The sequence below is a fragment of the Salvelinus sp. IW2-2015 genome, linkage group LG10, assembly GCF_002910315.2.
Source record: "Salvelinus sp. IW2-2015 linkage group LG10, ASM291031v2, whole genome shotgun sequence".
Lineage (NCBI taxonomy): Eukaryota > Metazoa > Chordata > Actinopteri > Salmoniformes > Salmonidae > Salvelinus > Salvelinus sp. IW2-2015.
In genome coordinates, this window is record NC_036850.1 from 17,050,400 (window position 1) to 17,070,283 (window position 19,884).

The 19,884-nt window shown below is 40.1% G+C and overlaps 1 protein-coding gene across 1 annotated transcript in view; it reads right to left on the reverse strand.

Annotated features, from left to right (window-relative positions):
• The window catches only part of LOC111969121 (transcription factor 12-like), a 345,264-nt gene extending 332,645 nt beyond the window's left edge, over window positions 1-12,619 (reverse strand). Inside the window, exon 1 of the mRNA XM_070445429.1 lies at window positions 12,332-12,619. The gene's annotated coding sequence lies outside the window, so the exon portion shown is untranslated. The remainder of the gene's footprint in view (window positions 1-12,331) is intronic.
• Window positions 12,620-19,884: the final 7,265 nt, after the last annotated feature.

Sequence of the window (19,884 nt, forward strand, 5' to 3'; positions counted from 1 at the left end):
AACCAAAATAGCTCCCTTTGTCATACAGTCAATCAGCCAACGTGTAGCAAGGTGCAGATAGGTGTTCTCAGTGAGGCACTTGTTTGATTGCTATTCTACGACTCCGGGTGACAAATTCAATTATATCTATCTTATCGTACAGCAGTTATATTTCGCTGTGCCAGCGCCATGTTTTCGGTTGTTCACTTCCAATCTAACAGCTACTCTCTCGTGTCACATGGAGACCGGCTCGGCTCGCTGCGAGGGACAACCCCTCACTGGGGCTGTGTGTGTGTCGGAGTACCCTAAACTGTTAAAAATATATATATACTTTTTTTGACTGTGTGCAGAGAGATAATTTTTTTTAAATAAAAAAGCATTTCAATGGGATATCGACTAGGTTTGGGCAGTATCCACATTTTCATACCATTTCTGTACCATACCGGGGTATACAGTATTATCGAATGTACACAGGGATCTTGATCTAGGATGGGATTGAATGTCCAAGATACTTGATCTTGACATCTAGCCACTTAGTTAGCAAGTTAGCAAACCAAATGCATAGGTGGAGCCCTGAGCTGGATTTAAAATATTTGACATGTTAGATTTCTTATAGTTAAATTTAACTTATAATTAGTAATAAGCAGTGGGGTAGCACGCACTTCGTCAGCCCCCGTGACCCCCCCCACAAAAAAAGTATATATATTTTTTTAACAGTATTGAAAATCATACCGCCGGTATTTCGAAATACCCCAGTATACGGTATATCACCCAAGCCTAATATCGACATTGACAAATGTCATCAAATTAAACCATAATTACTATCAGTTTCATAATTTTTTTTACACTTAGTGATTTTAATTTGTAGAAATATCTCTAGGTAGGCAGAGGTATGGAGCCGGCGAAGCTGCAGTATTTGCCCAATGTCCCCCTGATGAGCACACACAACCCACAACCAATGGCCTCTTCAAATTCATGTCATTAAAAGGCACGAAGGAGAAACCACTATCTCCCTATGTTCAAGCTGCAGAGGTGTATATGTTTGTTTTGCTATCTCTGTTTCTCTGGCACACTTCGGAGGGGCCTTGAAGGGTCCTGGCAGTGCGGTTCTGCTGCATTTGTCTGGGTATGCCCAGTTCAGACGCATTAATCCAAACTCTCATTCCCTGCAATTTCCACACTTCCTTCCTCCTCTCCCGCCCCTCCAATGCACAGTGTTACGAGGAAAGTGCTTTCTTCCTCTAAGGAGCTGGAGCACGCATGCTAAGAGATGAGAATTATCTCGCTATAACATAATGCCAGGTCAGTATATGCGAATAAATTAGTTTCTTATTAACATAAATCAATTCCCTAGTTTTGTAAACTGTATCTAAAATGGTTACGAACCACCAATATCTACCATATTTGCATTTCAAAAGCCTTGAAACTTTTTTGGTGAGAAACATGGAACTAGCAACATGACAGACTAATGAACTACAGTGAACGAAGCTTACTACCTAGCCAAATACATTAAACTCAGTTTTTCACAATAATGGCATTTAATCCTATAAAATCCTGTCTTAGGTCAGTAGGAATCCCACATTATTAAGAAGTGAAATGTCAAATAATAGTAGAGAGAATGATTATATTTCATTTTTGTTCTTTCATCACATTCCCAGTGTGTTTCAAAAGTTGTACATACCACTCATAGTATTGGGTATCTTTAAATTTAACGTGTCAACGTTTCGGGGTAAGCCTTCACAAGCTTACCCAAAATAGTTGTGAATTTTACCCATCCTCCTGACAAGCTGTGTAAACTGAGACAGGTTGCTAGGCCTCCTGCTCGCACACGCTTTTTCAGTTCTGCCACACAATATTTCTATGGATAGTCAGGCTTTTTGAGGCCACTGCCAATACCTTGAAACTGTTAGTCCTTAAGCCATTTGCCACAAACTTTGAGTATGCATTGTCTTCCATGAAAAGACCCATTTGCCAACCAAGCTTTAAACTTTCTGACTAGATGTCTTGTTTGCTTCAATATATCCACATTAATTTTCCTTTCATGATGCCAGTCTATTTGTTTGAAGATGCACCAGTCCCTCCTCAGCAAGCACCTCCAAACATGATGCTCCACCCCGATGACTTCACGCGTTGGAGTTTCTTCGGTTGCAGTATGCTCCAAACCAAACAAATGGTCAATATGTCCAACAGTTCTATTTGTTTCATCAGACCAGAACATTCTCCAAAAAGTACACTTTTCCCCTATGTGCAGTTGCAAACTGTAGTCTGCTTTTTATATGGCGGTTTGTGCATTGGCTTCTTCCTTGCTTGACGGCTTTCAGTTATTGTTGATATAGGACTCGTTTACGTGGATATAGATACTTTTGTACCTGTTTCTCCAGTATTTCACAAAGTGCCTTTGCTAGTTGTTCTGGGTTGTATTTCACTTTCGCACCAAAAGTACGTTGTTGTTACAGATGATTGTGGTACCTTCAGGCATTTCGGAAATTGTTCCCCAAGGTATGACCGACTTGTGGAGGTCCACAACTTCTTTTCTTGAGTCTTGGCTGATTCTTGATTTTATTCCATGATGACAAGCCATAAATAGTGGACTGAGGTTGAAGGTAGGCTTGAATACTCCACAGTACACCTCCAATTGACTCAAAATTATGTAAATCCTATCAGAAGCTCTCTAAAGCCATGCTCATTTTCTGAATTTTCCAAAGCTGTTAAAGCCACAGTAATTAGTAAAGTAAACTTATTAACGACAGAAAAACTGTCTGTTAACAACTTGTGGAAAATTACTGTCACCAAAGTGTCTGAAACCGGCTTCCAAAAAAATTCTCTACTTACGCGAATATTGTTAACAAGAAATTTGTGAGATGGTTTGAAAAAAACAAGTTTTAATGACTCCAACCAAGGTATGGCACAACTTGCCGACTCAAACTGAAGGCTCTAAACTGCATGCAAATATTTCAATAAATGTTACATCAACAACAAAAAAGACTCATAATTGCAAGACTCAATTACCTAGAACCTGTACTGTAAAAACCCTCACTTGGCAATCCACTCAGTAGAAGGTAACTACAGAGAAAGTCCTCGTGTGGTCGTACAAGCAGACAAGTCATACTTCTTATTCATTCACTGTGCGTGGATCTTTTTAGGTGAAACAAACACTGGACCACAAATAGGATTACCTCATCATACCAGCGGCTTCCTGCAATCACAGCGTTTTACTTACATCAGAGGATTAGTTTTATTTGAGCTGCATAGTGAGGTTAATCAGAGCCTGTCTATGACGTTTCTAACACACTATCAGGTCCCTCCTCAGAGGCTAGTGCTATTCACGCACGCACGCACGCCCGCACGCACGCACGGCCACGACGACACACCACCACACACACAGACACACCACACACAACACACACACACACACACACACACACACACACACACACACACCACACAACACACACCACACACACCACACACACACACACACACACACACACACACACACAACACACACACACACACACACACATATATATATATATATATATATATATATATAGCTTCTGATACAGAGTCCCTTCTCATTCCTGTGCTCCTGGCCATAAATTAGCCAACATGGCAGAAGAAGGCCCATCGAGTCCCACTCCTCTGCCTCCAACTGCTGTGCTGAATATAACACAGGCCCTGGTAGGCAGTGGACTGCACTGGAGCCAAACGTTCCCTCATTCTCCCCTGTCCCTGACACCAATGGCAGGGCTGTCAGCACAGCAAGCTACTCTCACGCTACTCATAGGAGGGGAACAGCAGGCTTTCCTGACTCATTTGGGCTTGTGTGATCTTCTCTTTCTCGTGACGTGTTTTCTAGTGATGGAGATGAACATGTGGGAGTGAGAGAGCCCTTCTTTGGTATCAAAAGTGAATTAACATGATGGGACGATATTAATGATGTAATAAAGTGAGTGACAGCCAATCAGAGTGCATGACCAGTGCCCCTCTGCTGTCCCATCTGTTTCACAGTCAGAGAGGATCCTGGGACAGGGCCAAAAGGAGGCTGGAAAAACGACAAGCTCTCTCAATTTATTAACTCACTTTTCATCACCCTTTTTGATCAATGTTGATTAGCACAAATAATCAAAAAGCTCTTTATAAGTATTCTGGACCTAACTGTCAAATAATGAGTGATTCATATTTCAGTCTTCTAGCTCAGTAATAATTATTAGATTTGCAGGAAGGGAACATATTCCCAGCTGAGAGACAAGGAGAAAAATGGTAGGAAAGCACACAGCGCAATGTCATCAGTATTTCCTTCAAATCCAGTTTTTTTTTATTAATCTGCAATAAAAAAAAAAAAATTATGTATTGCCATTTATGATGTAAAGGATGTAACACATGTGCCTGCTTCCTCTCCCTCATTCAATAATGTAACAAAGCCAAAGAGAAAATGATTTCCCTTCATTACAATAATTACCATGGTAACAAACAAAATGAGGTTGCACGAATTGAAAGTTGAGAGCTTTACAAAAGATTTAGCTCGAGTCCATCGTCTTTAATTTATTACTGTAAATCCTTCAAAAGACAAATTAAAACCAGGAACAAATCAGTGGTACGCAGTAATCCTCAAGTATTTTAAAAGAGGAGAGATTGAACTTCAATTTGATTGGTATTTTGCACAGCACAGCAAAAAAAAACATTTCAGACCTCAGACCTAAAAATAACATGCCACATTCACTGTAAATGCAGTTGCAACTAAATCTATACATAGGAGAGGCTGGCCCAGCCACTGCTGAGGGATTAGGCCTACACAACAACGACTTGGACTCATCAGCATTTTCTATATCTGAAATGGAAATCCTAACAAATGTATCAAGCCTCAGGTCACGGTCAGCCCCAAACACTCAATTATCCTCACAAACTAGCCACAACACCTGAGAAAATGTTGTGCGTGTGTGTTTGCGAGAGAGAGAGAGAGAGAGAGAGAGAGAGAGAGAGAGAGAGAGAGAGAGGAGAGAAGAGAGCAGGGGAGAGAGTAGGAAGGAGAGAGAGAGAGAGAGAGAGAGAGAGAGAGAGAGAGAGAGAGAGAGAGAGAGAGAGAGAGAGAGAGAGAGAGAGAGAGAGAGAGAGAGAGAGAGAGAGAGAGAGAGAGAGCATTTATGAGTGTGGGAAAGAGTGAAAGAAACAGAGATGCCCCATTGTGCAACAATCCACTCTTGATCTTTAAAACCACTAGAACAAAACATGACCCTATGATGGAAACCTATCTGATAAGGACAATTATTTGGTATGCTTTTTTGGCAAGGCAGTGGTGTACATATGTCTGATTCCTGCATTTAAATCCCCCTCCCCTCAACACCCGCACAGAGTGACCAAACAGACAATTTCCTTATCATACCTTCTATCTTCAAACACAAATAGACATAGCCAGTGAAGAAACCCAAACAGCTAGGTTGGCAGAGAGGAGCTGTAATAAAAACAGTGATAGTAGAGGGGTGGTCACGTACTGCACATAAACCACTGCACTCTGGATGGCACATAACATAACATCCCAGGTCGGAGCTCCCATGCAGTTCGTTGGACACAAACAGTTAGGTACATTCTGGCACTACGTATATCAATACAGGTGCAAGACTTGAGCTGCTACTGGAAAATAGAACACATCTGAATCTACAAATACAAAGCCGTGTGTTCATAATCACACAATTTACAATATCACCTTTTCCATTCAATAATGGCTGTCTCTTTAAAAACAGCACAGAGCACATGCTCCCTCCTAGCCTGAATCCCCTCTCCTTCTGAGATCCTGAGTAGATATGGTTAAACTGGTAAAGGGCCAGTCCCCAACTCAGCATCCAGCAGCTCCCCAGAGTACCCTCAGTAATGCTCTGTCCAGGGCTCTCTGACTTCCACAGGGGCCTGGTAGATCAAACAGGGGATCATTACTCATTCCTTCCCACTAACCCCTGCTCTGTTATTCCCAATCGAAGCCCTGCACGCTCCCAGGCGCATCACTGACACCACACGGCAGGCCCGGCTGCATGCGATGGCCACGGGCTCTCAGATCATTAGACGAGGACAACCCACCCCTCCTCCTCCCGCTGCTGCCCCCAGATACGTCCTCAGAGGGTAGGGTCAGTCATTAGTGGTCAGGATGGAGGTAGCTAAAGCTAATGCTCTCTCTCTCTCTCTGTGTGGCATGTTGACCAATGCAACTCTGTATCTCTGAGGAGTGCTTTCGACCTGACACCAACATGCTCCCTTAAGTCCAGAGTAATCAATGTACTGTATTTGGGAGTTTAGTTTTAAAACTAACAGACATCCTGTGCTTCAGCAGCAGGTGTTCTTGAAGCATACACTACCGTTCAAAAGTTTGGGGTCACTTAGAAATGTCCTTGTTTTTGAAAGTAAAGCAAATTTTTTGACCATTAAAATAACATTAAATTGATCAGAAATACAGTGTAGACATTGTTAATGTTAAAGCTACAATAGTCATTTACAACATTAACAATGTTTACACTGTATTTCTGATAAATTTGATGTTATTTTAATGTACAAAAAATCTGCTTTTCTTTCAAAAACAAGGACATTTCTAAGTGACCCCAAACTTTTGAACYGTAGTGTACATACAGTACATACATACAGATACAACTCACTACCTCCGTCCAACACCTAACACTGTGTGCATTCAGACTATATCAGCCAGAGGTCAAGCACAGATAAGCAGGTATAGAAATGTATCTCTACCTGGTTTTAAATCCAGCAGCCTCAAGTCACAATAAGGGTTGTTTGGTCCCCACCAACTAAGTGCCTTCACAACTTAATACAACATCAAATACATGGTAATAAACTGCTCATTTGAAAAATGAATTGGAATCCACATCAAAGGAGCCAAGTCAGATGTACAACACCAACTTTCTTATATCAAAATAATGACAGTCTAGGAGAAATCTGATAGTAATCTACCGCATATTGGGTGACTGAAGACATTATTTTAATGCTTTTCCTCTTGGCAGACCTGCAAAAACAGATGCAAAAGCTGTGCCAAGTCACCTGCCTTCAATGGACTTTCATCGCTACGGCAACAGCACAGTTCTCCATAACCAAGTCAGGAGGTGACCTGTGATAGATAAATGAGAGATGTCCAAACTCTCCCTGAATCTTCCCTCCAATGGCGGGCAGGAGGCCCAGTCTGCCAGGGGTGGGTACCCATTTGAAGGCATCACAAATGCAGTGTGGCCCAATGGTTCACAGAGCAGCCAGCAGGTTATCTAAAAATAAACAGGCGTCTCTGAAAGAAAATGATTCCTTCACCAATACACTCAAAGGCTTAAAACATGAAATGAGGTTTGTCAAACTAAAGCCTGATAAGACCTGATCAAATTTTTATAAATGAAATAAAATATTATCTTTTTTTTATATAGTCTATCATTTTTTCATGCACTTTTGTAAAACAGGGGTTCGGAGACTACAAACTAAAATGAGATGATCTTATGTGGATTTAAATAAACACACTCAAAACAATGAGAGCCTATGAGAAATGAAATCAGTCAAAAGGAGAACTGGAGTGGGAAGCATCTCAAGGGACAACAGCTTCATGAGCAAAATAAAATAAAAGATTCAGCTCAGTCCTTCTTTAAGAACCTCAGTTGAAAGCTACTGTTGTGGTTACATATATTGAATCTGTTTGGAATAATCAATTTTAGAAGAAAAATGCATGGTTAAATTGAAGACCGACTTAGCAGTTGCTTTAAACAAAAAAATACAACATTCCAAATCCTTTGAAAATGCTTTGAAGATAAGCTGAGTTTTGTCACCTTTTATATCTTCACACATTGTGCCATGTACAGTGGAGAGGTTTTTGTGTGTGTTAAATTATCTTAAAATGCAAGCTGGGTACTTCTGCAAGTTCTAAGTCTTCTGACTGAACAAAAAAAAACTTTCTTAATAATTCTGAATGAGAATAAGTCATATTCTTCAACACTGTATTAATAATTAATCAGCAGATAATAATATTTTCTAATCCATGGGGATAAAAGCTGAAGAAAGAGCTTTAAACTGAGAGAAAGTTTGCTGAAGTGGAAGGAAAATGCAGTGTAAGTCTATCACAAGCATATCATTTAAATTATATTCACAAAACGTATTGTAAATATAATGTAACAGTTCTGACATCCTTGTAACATCCTTGTACAACTTGGCTTCATCTATTCTGTAAACAAGTGAATGATAACATGTGGCACATTCTTTGAATTGACTGCAGGCCAACCAGGAATACTTAGGCCCATTCTAAACAAGATGGGATAAATAAGCATAATTACAGGAAGGCAAAATTGCAGGAGAAATGTATCATAAATTCTGTTCAGGTTGCCAACCCGCAGTAGGAGCAGAAATATTTGCCTCAGACTGTCCCTCTAGGAGCAATAACAACCCAAACATAATTATGGCTTTTCTGATTCTTGGCTGACTTCTACAGCAAGTCTAAAGTAGGTGGGACAGAGAGAGCAAACCATGATCTGAAAATATTCCTAATATAGCTCTCCAAATATAAAAGTGCCACAGTGAGCTCTGAAGCAAGCTAACTGAGCAGCTTGGACATAGATGTTAACGTGAGTATTGCATCATGCAGAACATTACATTTGAGGTATCAGTGGTTTCTAGTTTACTACTTACTTTAGGTCAAGGAGTATATCAAGCTTGGAAAGCTTGGAACAGACAGATGTGTGACTCTGACACACATTAAAAAAAACTCAAGGAGAGAGTAAGATCAAAACAGATCCCACAATGTCTATTGATGGAAATAGAACAAAAATACCATTCACATAAGCCTCTACAAAACATGTCTCAATTCTTGTGACTTTTCTTACTGACTAAATAAATACCACCAGGCATTTTAGCCATGACGATGGGCTTTGATGGGAAAAACAGTCTATTAACAGTCTCTATTTCTTTTCTACTCTAAACAAAAAGCACCATGCCGATGCTGGTCTATTTTGGAAGCCACAGAGTGCATGCCCAACACATCAGGCTTAAATGTGTCTGGTCACATGATGTCCATGAATGCCATGCTATATTAAATTCTAAAGCACACCGCAGAGTTTACTGAGTTAAATTCTCCCACTTCTCACATTAGGAATTCAGAAAATGAGTTCCTTTGTAACACTTGAATTGAAGCAACATTCTATTTTATATTTCATTATGGTGGGGCAAAATGGAAGGTATGATCACTGAAACCGAATTTCACTCAAAAATGAAGTAGGCCTATTCAGCAACACTTTAAATAGTATTAGCTACATAGCGCGCTATTAAAGGATGGTTGGGAATATATTTGACATAACGTAAACAGACTCAAATTGATATATATTGATAATGCTCTGTATAGTTGTTAATAGTTATGAATGCACAGTGAATGCTTTACCCAAACTGATTGATGAAAGTGCAAGTATATACAGCGCCGGCAGCTAGCCTAGTGGTTTGAGCCAGTAACCGAAAGGTTGCTGGATTGAATCCCTGAGCTGACATGGTAAAAATCGGCATTTAACCCACTGTTCCCTGGGCGCCAAAGATGTGGATGTCGATTAAGGCAGCCCCCCCGCATCTCTCTGATTCAGAGTGGTTGTGTTAAATGCGGAAGACACATTTCAGTTGAAGGCATTCCGTTGTGCAACTGTCTAGATATAGCACTTTGTGACATCGGCTGATGTAAAAAGGGCTTTATAAATACATTTGATTGATTGACTAGGTATCCCCCTTTCCTTTCAGAAAGTATTCAGACCCCTTGAATTTTTCCACATTTTGTTACGTTACAGACTTATTCTAACATGGATTAAATACATAACAATCCTCAGCAATCTACACACAATACCCCATAATGACAAAGCGAAAACAGGTTTTTAGAAATGTTTACAAATGTATTAAAATAAAAAAACAGAAATACCTTATTTACATAAGTATTCAGACCCTTTGCTATGAGACACAAAATTGAGGTCAGGTACATCCTGTTTCCATTGATCATCCTTGAGATGTTTCTACAACTTGTATGGAGTCCACCTGGTGTAAATTGTATTGATTGGACATGATTTGGAAAGGCACACACCCGTCTATATAAGGTCCCACAGTTGACATTGCATGTCAGAGCAAAAACCAAGCCACAAGGTCGAAGAAATGGTCCGTAGAGCTCCGAGACAGGATTGTGTCGAGGCACAGATCTGGGGAAGGGTACCACAAAATGTCTGCAGCATTGAAGGTCCCCAAGAACACAGTGGCCTCCATCATTCTTAAATGGAAGTAGTTTGGAACCACCAAGACTCTTCCTAGAGCTGGCCGCCCAGCCAAACATCGAAATCGGGGGAGAAGGGCCTTGGTCAGGGAGGTGACCAAGAACCTGATGGTCACTCTGACAGAGCTCTGGAGTTCCTCTGTCGAGATGGGAGAACCTTCCAGAAGGACAACTATCTCTGCAGCACTCCACCAATCAGGCCTTTATGGTAGAGTGGCCAGACGGAAGCCACTCCTCAGTAAAAGGCACATGACAGCCCGCTTGGAGTTTGCCAAAAGGCAGCTAAAGACTCTCAGACCACGAGAAACAAGATTCTCTGGTCTGATGAAACCAAGATGGAACTCTGAATGCCTGAATGCCAAGTGTCATGGCTGGAGGAAATCTGGCACCATACCTACAGTGAACCATGGTGATGGCAGCATCATGCTGTGGGGATGTTTTTCAGCAGCAGGGACTGGGAGACTAGTCACGATCGAGGCAAAGATGAACGGAGCAAAGTACTGAGAGATTCTTAATGAAAACCTGATCCAGAGCGTTCAGGACCTCAGACATTTGCTTACATTTCTAAAAACCTGTTTTTGCTTTGTCGTTATGGGGTATTCTGTATAGATTGATGAGGGGAAAAAACTATTTAATACATTTTAGAATAAGGCTGTAAACTAACAAAATGTGGAAAAAGTCAACGGGTCTGAATACTTTCCGAAGGCACTGTACTTAAAGCATCAATTCAGCACCGACTTGACCTGGATCCCAAGCTATTTACTTCTGTGGAGACAGCATCCAGAATGGGAAGTGAGGATGTAAAGTACTATGAAAAACATCCGAATACTTCACCAGGCTTTTCACAAAAGCTCCCTTTTGGCCCCATTGTCTTGCTGTTCAGTCCATTGTCTTGCTGTTGTTTCCAATAAAAGTGTGTCCTTTAGAACTAACGACAAGGCAAAGCTTTGTTGCTTTACGTAAAACAAGTATTGAGGAGATATAATGCTTGATTGTGCTATGGATTAATGTGTTGGAACCTTTACAGCGAAGAAATTATCCACATAAAAGCAGGGAATTTAAGCAACACTTATTAAAACATCTACGCCAATGAAGCAAGATGCATCAGTCTAAACAGCCCACTTCTTCATGAGAAATGCTCCCGGCTAAAAGTACATTACATCAGATCACATTCTCTAGTCATTGAGCCTGTGAGATAGATGTGTGAAGGCCATATGAATGGCCAGGCCTTTAGGGACCTGGGGCTGAGGAACTCACTGCCTTTTTCAAACAGCTCAGCACTGGGGGACGGACACAGTGAAACAGTGAAACACCACTTGATGAACAGGAAGTAAGTGTACTGTACTTACTACACAACTGATAGACATTGGATATCTTAGATACAGCTTTTATATGTTGCACAAATCTAGGGAGCAATATATCACAAACACAATCAATGCCCCACTGTCAATATGAGCAAAATTTATTTTGTGTCATAACCAATAGAAAATGGATATGCGAACAAGCCACAGAGATCTTTCTGCACACAAAAAGAAGGGTTATAAAGTAGTGATAATTACAATTATATTACACTGTCAGAGCTGTTAGGTCGATAATCATTCTTTCACATATGTAAAATAAGGCTAAACCATTCCTTATTTTCACATCTTTACAGCAGTCAGTCTACGATAATTCCAGGTGAAGGTGGCATGTTTCACACACCAGATTGTGCCGAGTGCACTGCCACACACACCACACACACACACAACACACACACACACACACACACACACACACACACACACACCACCACCCACAACCAACACACACACACACACACACACCACACACACACACACACACCGCTGAGGCGGGAAATTAATAGTAATACTATGTTGAATATGAAACCTTGCTCCTTTGGCTTTTCACAAAATGAATAACACAAATATCCAAATGCAGTGGGAGACATCAGGAACAACGCATAATGAACAGATTTTCAAACAGCAGTGGTTAGACAAGACACAGCAGGGGAGAGACAGGACCAGGGCTATAACAGAACAGAACAAAACAGAACAGAGGACATATTAAAATAGGTTTCTGGGATAAACCTACCTGGTGCACTGAACTGGCTGCTTCCAAGGGTGGTTGGCCTGTTTTTCCCACTATTTACAGGTGGAAGAAACCATCTACACGAAGAAAAGAAATGGTCTGAAAAATGTGACTGAGACAATTAATATTTTGCCTTTGATAATACATGCATCTGTTACAAGCTGTTCAGACTTCCTCTGTTTCATAATCAATTTCTTCACTGGAGAGACATTGACTGATACAGAATAAGAGTGGGCTAATAACAAACAAATCAAACATTATAAAAAGATAGATAACTGTCCTACCGCGCTAAAATCCAACAAGTTCGCTCAATTCCTTGTCTGTTCCGATAGCGGCAATCCGTGTTGAGGATTCATCCTGCCAATCTATAACCTAAAAGAAGAAAGTTTGTTGCTTAGGTCCAATTTGTTTTAAATTGTCCTAATTCCTTGATTTAAAACAAAAATTATCCATTCAATAACGAACTTCAGTAAAGTGCAATCTCATTCTAGACTCCGACTGAAGTTGTAAGGAATATTCCCAGAACCACGTCGGTTCCGAAAATACAATCTGCACAGTGACCCTTGATATTGCTGTGGCGAGTTAATTGATCAAAGTAGGCTACTGCAACAAACGGATGAAAGTAATTGTAATTGACCGCTTGTCAGTCCACGTGTTCGCACGCTCCCTTTTTATAAAGTTATGTGCCATTAGTGACATGCTGAACAGAATGAAGGAAAAGGTAGCCAATACGTGGTAAGGAAATTCCATCTACGTGACACACTGAGACCTGCAGCATCCGTTTTTTTCAAATGTTTATCTGACTCCCCAAACGCTACATTTGTATCAATCTTCCGCGACAGACTAAGTTACAAAATAACTAACCTACTGTAGATTTTCAAATCAAGGACTAATGATACGCTATACAATATGTTGCTTTGCAATAGTCAGTGATGAGCCACGAATTCGATGTGTCATTAAATAGAAAGTGAATTAACATGTTAAACAAAAAGAAAGATCCACCAATATGCTGTAGGCTACAAATTCAGGCTGAGTAAAACGCCCTTTCAAGTAAAAGTAGTAAAGCAAATGCCAACCCTTTACTCCATACCAGCTCCAGTCTCTTGTATCCCAACTTCTTTCACCCAGTCCCGAAACCTTTTTTGACAAACTCACTACAATATTTTACCTTTTCCCCCTTTAAAATTCCAACTAGGGCGATCGGGTGTGGTAGTATGGAGCCTCGTTCTCTTGTAACGCGTCTCAAATACTGTAAAATAGTGATTTAGGTTGTAATAGTTAGCAAAATATCCCTATATGTCACTTGCGAGTTAACCTTAGGCAGACAGACATTTTTGCTTCGCAAAAACCTCAGCACTACAATGACATTCGGTGTTGTATCCTTCCGCTGAAAACAGTGAAACGATATCCCGGCCTATCCTAATACAGACACCACGCGGAGTGGTAGGAGATGACAGTAGTTGAGAGGACCCATCATATTACATTTAGTCTATCTTAATCAATCATTAGGCAAAATTATGTGAGACTAGTACAAAGAGATTGAAGCCAGATTTTGTAAGTTGTGTCAATCAGAGCATTGGTGTAATGAAAGGTATTGGTGGAGGAGTCTGGGGATATTTGAGACCTCTGAATTCGCTACACTGGTGTCAGAAGTGGGATAACAAATAAATGAGTAGCCAATGAATGCATATGGACTAAGACATGAATGCATATGGACCGAGAGAGTGGGAAAGAGAGAGGTCACTTTAAGGTGGTTGCAACTAATTGGACATATAGCAAAATTCTGGGAAATGGGAAATGTTGACGCAGAGTAGGCCTAGTTTCTTTATAAATACGTTAGAGTATCACAGTTATAACCTGTTTGTCCCTATGTATGTTAGCCTTATTAATTGAGTCCGTCTAAAAGACAGAGAGCATTGTGTGCTGCAGTGTCATGTCTATCACGGTTTGAGCACACTCAAAAAGCAAGCAAACTGCAAACTATTTTTATGAACAGCACAATAAGTCGGGACTACTTTTTTCTCTGTTCCGCTAAGGCAAGAGGAAAAAAGGAAAGAAAGTGGTGTGAAAACTGTAGACTACATGTATCGACATTATATATAATTATTAAAAAACAGCTTGATCGGATTATTAATTGGTAAAATGTTAATAGTGGTAATATCCTAGCAATTCGGCTGCATGCTTCTTCAGCCATTGGTGTCAATGGGCTCAGAAAACAATAGAGTTGGGCCAGGGCCAAAACTCTAATGCAGGGGTTCTCAAAGTGCGGTCCGAGGTACTTCAGAGGGTCTGCGGCCAGATAAATCATGTATAAAAAATGAATACATAATAGTTGTTGTTTTTTACATACGTTTTTTAACATAAATATTACTAACAACAACAGATTCAACTAATTTTGGCCAAGGGATCCATGTAATAAGTTTAGTATGTAATACAATAAAATGTAATATTACACATCTACAATTTATGTACTTAACCCTGGGCAACATGGGCCTAGGAGGCTCACAGGAATGTTGGTATCCACAGTACTTCACCAATTATGAATGTTTCAACTCAACACTTCTTGCATTTTTTATATAAATGGCCTGTAATTTAAACTTTAAAACTACAACATTTTCTCTCTGCCTCATAGAACAATGTGTTAGAATTGCAGGATATTAGAAGATGCAACAACAAACAATATCTCTGCCCCATGACAAAATGTGTAGAATTACAGGAAATTAGCTTGAAAACTGCTAAATATTCTCTCTGATGCTAAGAGGCAGGCCTTTAAAATATTACTTCCCAGAGCCCAAGACTTGATTCATCCAGCCATGCATGCACTGTCGAAGTCATAGTAAACTCCATGTATGCTATTTTTTTCTCATTTGAGTTGTGTTCTGATTATGGGGGGGTCACTGATGAATTTTCTATCACAAAAAGGTTCCTCGGCCCCAAAAAGTTTGAGAACCCCACTTCTAATGAAGAAAAGTTCGGTGTGCGATCAAAATGATAAATTGAAGATCATCCGTTGAACAAATAATCTGTCCCTACCAGACTATTATGTTTTGTTTCCACAGTAAGAAAAGTCAAGAGAAGAGACATGACACTTATGGATAATAGAAAATACTGCTGAATATTGAAAATATCAAATCTCTGTAGCCAGTGATCATCAGTAGCATATGCATACTGGATGTAGATACTTAGAGGAGTTCAAATGCTTTGGTATTATACAGTTAAAAACATTTATCCAATTTAGTAAATTTTGTGAATCTTTCTCAGCTTCATTTTTTTCTTGGTAGAATAGTAGTATTTGCCTGGCTGCAGTCTGATAGGCCTACATCACCAGGTATATCTATATAGTTATATATATTATCTATATAATCACAGTGAAATCAAGTTGGGAAAATGCATTAAAAAATGTGCAGTTTGGTAAGACACTGCATCTAGGTTTAAAAATACCCCCAAACAAGGCTAACACTACTTGTTTGGATGTGGCCCACCTTGAGTAGAATACTGTAGGTCAAGCTTTAGCCTTGGTATTATGCTGTCCATTGTCCACTCAATGGGCCTCTACTGTATATCCACTCATTACTTTTCTGAAATCCAGACTGACACCTGTTGGACAAACTAACCATAGTCGACTATGCTACTCATCACCAATGTGTAAAATGTATAATTGAATGTAGCTCTCATTAATGACGTTTGTAGACCTATTTAAAGGGCCTACATGGCAACTGGCAATATGTGGGAAGATTTTATAAAAATAACAAGAAACCCAAAGTTTATAACAGGCTAAAATGGATAACGTCAGAGTGTTGATGTTGCTAATCCATACCTTGTCATAGATCATATTCAGACCTTAAGATTTTTCACTTACCAGTGCATCAATGCAAACTTGCATGGAGTGCATCAATTGTTTTATGTTAATTCAATTATAAATATGGGACCCAATCATGCTTGCCTCAGAACCAGAGAAACCTGGATTGGAGCCCCAGCTGGGTTACCKCTGGATGTGCTACACTAGTGGGCGGCAGGCCTAATGAAAATAACCATGCATCACATTACCAGATATTCTTTGGTATTATACAGAGAACACCCATTAACCCATTAAATGAGTGCTCTGACATTCGATTGGACATTAGTTTGGACATATTTTGCAACTGTTCATACAATATACCACTTTGGCACTTTGGAACTGCTTTGATATTTGAACGTGCAGATTTAATGTAGCCTAGCCCATTCAAACCACAGGTGGCCCATTTATATGGAAACAGTCAGTCACAAAATGTGAAATAAGTCAAGCGGTATGAATACTTTCTGAAGGCACTGTAAAGCATTCATACCCTTGACTTATTCCACATTTTGTTGTGTTACAGCCTGAATTCAAAATGGATTAAATATATTTTTTTCTCTCACCCATAATGACAAAGTGAAATCTCCACAGAGGAATAGAGCTCTGTCAGAGTGACCATTGGGTTCTTGGTCACCTCCCTGACCAATACCCTTCTCACCTGATTGCTCAGTTTGGCTGGGCAACCAGCTCTAGGAAGAGTCTTGGTGGTTCCAAACGACTTCCATTTAAGAATGATGGAGGCGACTGTGTTCTTTGGGACCTTCAATGCTGCATAAATGTTTTGGTACCCTTCCCCAGATCTGTGCCTCGAACACAATCCTGTCTCGGGGCTCTACGGACAATTCTTTCGACCTCATGGCTTGGTTTTTGCTCTGACATGCATTGTCAACTGTGTGACCTTATATAGACAGGTGTGTTCCTTTCCAAATCAMGTCCAATCAATTGAGTTTACCACATGTGGACTCCAATCAAGTTGTAGAAACATCTCAAGGATTATCAATGGAAACAGGATGCACTTGAGCTCAATTATGAGTCTCATAGCAAAGGGTCTGAATACTTGTGGAAATAAGGTATTTCTGTTTTTCATATTTAGTAAATTTGCTCAAATTTGAACCTGAACCTGTTTTCGCCTTCATTATTATGGGATATTGTGTGTAGATTGCTGAGGAATTTGTTTTATTTAATCAATTTTTGAATAAGGCTGTAACGTAACAAAATGTGGAAAAAGTCAAGGGGTCTGAATACTGAATACTCACCATTGCAGTAGGTAGCAGAATACACATATAAGTGTTGCAAACGCCATTATACCGAAGAAGAAGTGCATGTCAGAAAGCAAGTGAATGTTTTGTGTCTGGAATGTATGGTCGATGAAATGGTGGAGCATTTGTCGCTATATTGTTGTAAGTATATTGAAGAATGGGAACGATTGAAGCTTAGGGGCAAAGAGGTTGGATGGCTTTGGAAGGGATTTGGCGGATGGGGGAGGGTCTATTAGAAGTTAGTAGGGCTCTTTTTTATTTTCTCAGAAGTACTGAGTTCGGTAGGAGGATTTAGAAATGTTGTAAACCGTGATTGACCACAAACTCCAGCCCAATTCACCTTTAATGTTTGTTTGTGGACCGCCATTATATCATAGAAGAAGAAGAAGTGCATGTCAGAGCAGAAACTATACATGAAGTCCAAGAAACTGTCCGTAGATCTCCGAGATAGGATTGTGATGAGACATATATCTGGGGAAGGGTATAAAACAATTTATAGAGTGTTGGGCTTCATGGGAGAGTTGACAGACACTCCTGAGAAAAAGGCACATGACAGCACGCCTGGAGTTTGCAAAAAGGCACATGAAAGACTGTATTAAACTATTTGGCCTGAATGCAAAGCGCTGTTTGGAGAAAAACAGGCACAGCTCATCACCCGTCTTAACACCATCCCTACCATGAAGCATGGTGGTGGTAGGATCATGCTATGGGGATGCTTGTCATTGGCAGGGACTGGGAGACTGGTAAGGATAGAGAGAACAATGAATGGAGCCAAATACAGGCAAATCCTTGATGGAACCTGCTTCAGAGTGCAAACGACCTTAGACTGGGGGCGAAGATTTACGTTCCAGCAGAACATTGACCCCAAGCATACAGCCAAAGCAATGCTGGAATGGCTTTAGCAGATACCGCAAAGTTGAAATGCAGCAAAAGGTGCTTCTACAAAGTATTGACTCAGGTGTACGAATACTTATGTAAATTAGATTTATGTATTTAATTTTCAATACATTTGCTAGCATTTCAACAACAACAAAAAATCACTTTGTCATTATGGGGTATTGTGTACAGATGGGAGAGAAAATATATTTTGAATATAGGTTGTAACACAACAAAATGTGTTATAAGTCTAGGGGTATGAGTACTTTCTGAAGGCACTGTGTATATAAAAATATAAACACAACATGCAACAATTTCAAAGATTTTACTGAGTTACAGTTCATAGAAGGAAATCAGTCAATTTAAATAAATTCATTAGGCCCTAATTTATGGATTTCACAAGACTGGGCAGGGGCGCAGCCATGGGTGGGCCCCACTGGAGAGCCAGGCCCAGCCAATAAAAACAAGTTTTCCCCCACAAAATGGCTTTATTACAGACAGAAATGCCTGTGATGACAGAAGAACGCTATCTGCCCCAATGCATAGTGACAACTGTAAAGTTTGGTGGAGGAGGAATAATGATCTGGGGCTGTTTGTCATGGTTCAGGTTAGGCTCCTTAGTTGCAGTGAAGGGAAATCTTAATGCTACAGCAAACAATGACATTCTAAACGATTCTGTGTTTCCAACTTTGTGGCAACAGTTTGTGGAAGGCCCTTTCCTGTTTCAATATGACAATGCCCCTGTGCACAAAGCGAGGTCCATACAGAAATGGTTTGTCGAGATTGTGTGTGGAAGAACTTGATTGGCCTGCACAGACCCCTAACCTCAACCCCTTCGAACACCTTTGGAATGAATTGGAATGACAACTGCGAGCCAAGCCTGATCACCCAACATCAATGACCGACCTCACTAATGCTCTTGTGGCTGAATGGAAGCAAGTCCCCGCAGCAATGTTACAACATCTAGTGGAAAGAAGAAGAGTGGAGGTTATTATAGCAGCAAAAGGGGGACCAACTCCATAACAATGCCCAGGATTTTGGAATGAGATGTTCGACAAGCAGGTGTCCACATACTTTTGGTCATGTAGTATACCGTATATATACAATATATACAGTACCAATCAAAAGTTTGGACACACCTACTCATTCAAGGGTTTTTCTTTATTTTTACTATTTTCTACATTGTAGAATAATACTGAAGACATCGAAACTATGAAATAACACATATGGAATCATGTAGTAACCAAAAATGTGTTAAACAAATCAAAATATATTTTATATTTGAGATTCTTCAAAGTAGCCACCTTTTGCCTTGATGGCAGCTTTGCTCACGCTTGGCATTCTCTCAACCAGCTTCATGAGGTAGTCACTTGGAATGCATTTCAATTAACAGATGTGCTTTGTTAAAAGTTAATTTGTGGAATTTCTTTCCTTCTTAATGCGTTTGAGCCAATCAGTTGTGTTGTGACAAGGTAGGGGTGGTATACAGAAGATAGCCCTATTGATAAGAAATAAACAATTTCAAATACAATTTAATTTAAACTTCCTCTATCGGTTGTCTGTGCGGTTGGTCATTTTGTGTGTTG